Here is a 6,000-nt window from a genome sequence, read left to right on the forward strand (position 1 = left end):
TAGTCATAATAAATGGCTACTTTGAAATTTTCTGCTCCTTATTACAGGAAATAAAAACCAAAAATCTAAAATTTAATTTTTAATTCTAAAATTTAGTTTTCAACATAGCACCTAAAACTTTATTTTAGATTTTAATACTAAAATTTTTGAATTTTAAAATTTTAATTTTTAATTTTAAAACTTTAATTTTAGTTTTTGTATGGAAAATTTTTAATATTAAAATTTTAAAATTAAAAATTTAAGTTTTTAAATTTTAAAATTTTAGTTTTAAAATCTAAAATTTAGTTTTAGGTGCTATGTTAAAAACTAAATTTTAGATTTTTTCATACAAATCTAAAATTAAATTTTAGAATTTTTCTAAGAGTGTGGTTTCGTTGAATGTTCAAAACCGGTACAAATACCGAGACTACAGGAAATTCGGTGAAGCCTCAGTCTAGCGATTTAGATGTCTAGGTTTCGTTCCCAAGAACTCTTACTATGACTTGATATCGGCCTGACGTAAATCATGCAAATTCCTTTTCAGCAGGTAACTATCCAGCAAATATTCACAAGTTAATTTGGTTCTAGCAAGGGCTTTAGCGATTCTGAAATAATTTTGAAACATTTCCAGTTTAGTATTGAACTCAAGCAGCTCAACATAGTCATTAAGACACCATTATGAATTATATGAGCCGCATACTTCAAAATGACATAATAGTGCCCTAACGACATCATATTGGCTATTTTTGACAGAGAAAAATGAAATCAGACTTGATTTCAAAATCATTGAGTTCATTATCATGTTAAACTAAGCTAAATTGCTTTAAAATCTAGACAATTTGCTTTCTCAAATCATGTGAAAACAGCTGTGAGCTCTTTAAGATTTAACTAGGAGCTGTTATTGTGTGAAATTAGTCTATCCTCCTAAAATTTGAATTTTGATCCAAATCTTCAGCTATTTTTCAGAATCCCAAACCAGTTCACCATTCAATGAACCCCAAATTATATCAAAAATCATCTCATATTCCTCTAAAATCTTAAGAATACATTAACAAACCACAAAATTCTCATTAGCTAAGACACTTAAAGCTGCTCTGTTATGGAATTGAATTCTGAAATTATTAGCAACTTAAGAGCAATTCAGACTCGATTTTAAGCTCCAGAATTGTCAATTTAAGCTATTGACTCTATGGTTATTTCTGTATTTAACACGTGTCTTAAAATAGGCTCAAAATAAATTATTTAACCGCCCATTTGAGGTCTTTAAAATGACATTTTTGATATTTTTAATCCATATTGAGAAAGTCAAACTTTTCTTATGAATTTATTAATCCAGTGGCAGAGCTTTTTAGAGTCAAAAGTAGGCCTTCAAATACCTAATTAATAACAATGATAATTTATGAAGTAATGCTGAATTTGTTGTGGGATTGAATTTCAAATGAATTAAATTCATCAATTTATGATTACAAAAAAGAGTCAGCATGTTGATAATTAATCCTAATTTATTGGATCTTGGCTTACACAACATCCCATTTATAGTCAATCGTAGCTGAACAAATTTTAAATTTTTTTAATATTTTTAAAACAAAATAAAAAAATATTTTTTTGCTTCTTTTATTTTTCCTCCATTCCTGCACATATTCTCCTCACTGTTTTTGTTGCTATCTGTATTTCAATTTTTGTACTGTGCGGAGAATGTACGAATGAATGAAAGTAAATCAGTTACGAAATATGAAAATATTTACGATTATTTTATGAATTTTCTAGCAGATTAATCGATTTTTATGGGAAAAATATGAAAATTAACAATTTTCCATAGTCAGGCTAGGGTTTGAAGTCACAAAAGCATCAAAATTTCATGATAAACTCAACTAAAGTCACAAAATATTCAACGTATTTTTACCAACTTGTTTCCCTTCATTTGCTTCTATTTACGTCTAAAAGATGACTGTAGTGTCTGCATTTTGGCACAATCGCTAGACAATTTACACTAAATTACAATGATTATTGCTAAAATAATCGTCTTTATGTTATGACTAGACCACCCAAGTTAAACTACTTCTTTAACCACAAACAGAAATATTAATATTTAAAAGAATTTTTTTTTTGTAAGTACTCGTTCATGTATGCTGTTGTAAGTGGTTGAAAAACGACTAACCTTAAAGCTCACTCATTAATTTGTCGTTAATTAAAAATGTGAATTAAAATATCTGAATAATTTTTTTTTTGCATATGTTTTTTTGAATGTGGAGAGTAAGAATGTCTTGCATTTTGGTAGATATCCATTTTTTGATGATAATTTGAATGTATTCTTTCAGTATGGCCTCACAAGGAGCCATCTATTGATTTTATTATTGAACTAAATTGGTGTTTTTGGGAGTTTTTGGGTTGGAAATTATGAAAAATTTAGTGATTTTGATGGGGAATTAGAGGAAAATGCAGATTAGATTGCTGGAAATTTGAAATTGTTCCTAAAAATATGAAATTGTTCCTGAAAATTGATGAGATTTGTGAAATTAAAATTTCACTTGTTTTGCAATTTTTTTGTAGACATTTTCATTCTTTCGAGCTCTTTATCTCAAGATTACTGCCAAGATTACGGATTTAAAATGGAAAATAGACTGGTTTTGTCCTAAATTACGTCGAAATAGCACAAATTGCATCAACAATCAGACACCAAACCGTCTTTACTCTAGCATTTAACTCGAATCCGACATCATACCAGAGTCACAGCATTCTAGTGCCAGGTCCAAGTTTGACTCGCAGTGTCTTAGTGGTCTAATGCCGGATTCGGTTTAAAAACCAATGGTAGTTTAATGTTAGATTTTGAATAGGGCGGCCATCTGCTGTATTTTGTCAATTTCAAACGTAATTTAACTAGTTCTTAAAATATTAAGACTCAAACTAGTCCAAAAGTACGCCAATAGTGCCAAACTTAAAAGTGTCCCGATTTTTTCCGAAAGTGTCCCGATTTTTTGTGAAAATCCTCTGGCCACCCTAATTTTCAATCAATTAACCGATTTACGCTACTCAGGTACCTTAGAGGAATTATTGGTAATTAGCAATCGATACTTAGCAATTGAGTCAACTTCAGGAATCATTTAAGAGCGACCAAGAATGTTAATTGAGCTTTACAGCTAGCAAAGTATGCAAATAAGCACAAATCACAATATTTTCTCCGATAAACCTCTGAAACTGCTTCAAAATTTGAACAATCTCCAAGTAGGCACAAAACCGTTAAGACTAGTCATTAACTGGACATTAAATTGCTTTCAACTTGCCTTTAACTAGTTAAAACGTATTTTTGTCCATTTGTGATGAACAATATCAATCAACTAAAACCTAACTACCCAAGAATTGCAAATTCCAGATCTAGCACATCCATATTAATAATACTGCAATAATTCTTACTAAATTACACAAGTATCTCTCATCTAGATCACAACTTCATATCTCAATTACCACAACAATTCATATTTAATTCATTTTCATGATCTCTCCAGCACTCCACAATGCAAAAACCAAATGCGTTCAATTCCAAATAAGTCCACAAGTCATTCTCCAACTAATTATTTTTTGCAGCCCACATATGGCATCCGTAAAGAAAGGTTTTGTGCATCTGTAATGTAGATTAAAGCGAAAGGAAAACTTGCAAAGTTGCACATTTTTTTTTACATTCGAAAGTAAAGCTATTAAAAAAATTATTTTTCTGCTGTCCAATATTTCATTCCATGACAGATAAATTATCTTTATTCACTTTTTTTTTGCGAGTGTCTTTAAATAATCATTAAATGCAATAATAAAAAAATACATACATATTCGCTTTATTTTTTTACATTATTGCTTTTTATGGCATGACACAGGAACGACAGACATATGTGAAAATTATCGATAACTCTTACTGCATGCCTTACTTAATATTCCACAAAGATGGCTTTTTTTTGCGTACGTAAAGATTTCACAGAGAAATATCGACGGTAAAAGGCTCAATTTTTGGCAAAGGAAGGAACGAAAAAAAAAATTTTTCACACAATATTGCGTTAAATTTATTTTTATGGCACTCGTTTATAGTCGTCATTAAAATATGTATAAAGACACACGAAAAATTTTAATTGAATTTTAATCTCTATGAGGAGATCTTAAGTAGGCATTCTATCTTGTTTATGCAGCCAAACGATAAGGAAGAGAAATGTTGTTTCGTGAATGGAAAAAGGACTTCTTTTTTTGGCGCCTGATGTTGAGATTTTGTGTGGGGGATTGTTTGTGAATTTGGTCTTGGGTGGAGTTGGATTTTTAAGTCCACAACTCTTTCTATCAGAAATTGAAGTCAACTTGGATTTTGTATGAAGTCGAGTCAACTTGAGTCCACTAACTAGATAATAACACACAAGAAGGCCCAAGGTCGGCATTACTCTGATTTGATACTGGATTCGGTATAAATCAATCCGACATAATAATAGAGATTGACACCCGTTTACTGGATTTTGGATCGATTACCTTAACAGAGCTTGTGGTTGAGTAAAATCCTATTTTACAATTTCTTTGTAATTAAATTGGCAAGCGGTAGCCGGCGATAATGCTAGTTTTAGGCATCTGAATGAGATCATGTATCACAATTGATCTGTACGGTCATCAAACTAAGTAATTAAATCCACTTTATTAACTTCACTTAAAACAATTCAGACAATTTAAGTTAATTTAATTTCAAGCCAAAATTGTGCGAAACGTCTTACTAAACCGCGAGATTGAACGAAAAGGAAGTATCAGCTTATTTGCCCTGAATGCTCAGGTACATTGACAATAACTGAATACATTTTAATTGTAAATGACCGTTATAAAAGAAGAGAACGTTTCATCACGTTATTAAGCATTTAACATCCATAAATCAATTAACAATGTCCATAATTATAATAACTTTACTTCAATTTATTATTTCATGAAAAATATAACTGAAATAGTCGAATAATTAGGGCAAAGACACAAAAGTCAAAGTTATGGCACGGTTAGGGGGGTTAAGTCAAAGTTATGACAACTTGTAGCTAATTCCAAATCTAATCTGTCTTTGACTGATCTAATGCCGATGTTTAAGGACTACGTTGAACTCATTTGTTGCCAGGACCACCAAAAAGTTGCAATTTTTTAAGATTTTTAATACAAAATGTCCAATAAATTATTAATTTTTATGGTTTATAACTATAAGTCGACTCCACTTATGCTTCAACCCAAAATCCGACTTCAAACTCTGAAATTTTACAATGATCATGAAAACCCAGACTCTTGGCCTCAAACCCAACCCTTAGTGTCTCTCGCCAAAGCTTGTACTTAACTTCCAATCAACTCCCCTTCAACTCTTTCTCATACAAAAATAAGTCCACAAAAAAGATATTAAATTTCCATAATTATTTTATGATTTGATATCGTTTTTCTTACGATAATGATAAGTTAAATATCGATAAAAATTTACGTTTAATACTTCCAGTTTTTTTGATAGTTCTTGTTTTGCATGATGAGGTTCTTGGACATCTTGTAGAACTTTAATTATATTTTCCTTATTAAAATTTAATTTTATTGGATTTTAATTTTTTAATTGCTTTAATTTGACATGTTTTGAAACTTTTTGAGGTGATTCTATGATGGATGTTAAGAAATCGAATTTTAAGTGCTTTTTTTGTTGGAACTGGATCTTTATTTTTGGGTGATATTGTAATTTTGAGCATTTGCCTCAAAAATAGTCCCCAAAAAATTCATTTATTCACAATTCCTTGAAAAATTAAGCAAAATAATTAAAATATGCTTTAAAATGGATCCCAACCTCAACTCCCCTCCATCCACAACCTAAATTCATCCAAACAAATTAAAATTATTCCAAAAGCACTAAAACTCATTCCAAAGAAACATTCAAAAAATATCTTTGCGGATCAAGTTTTTATCTAAAATTTTTCCCATTTCACAAAACACCTTTTTCAACCTTAAAGTCACTTACATTCCCTTCCTGAATGTGATATTCTACCTCTTTTGAGT

Source organism: Chironomus tepperi, unplaced genomic scaffold (assembly GCF_022539635.2).
Source record: "Chironomus tepperi strain 1889 unplaced genomic scaffold, CSIRO-AGI_Ctep_v1 contig_85, whole genome shotgun sequence".
NCBI lineage: Eukaryota > Metazoa > Arthropoda > Insecta > Diptera > Chironomidae > Chironomus > Chironomus tepperi.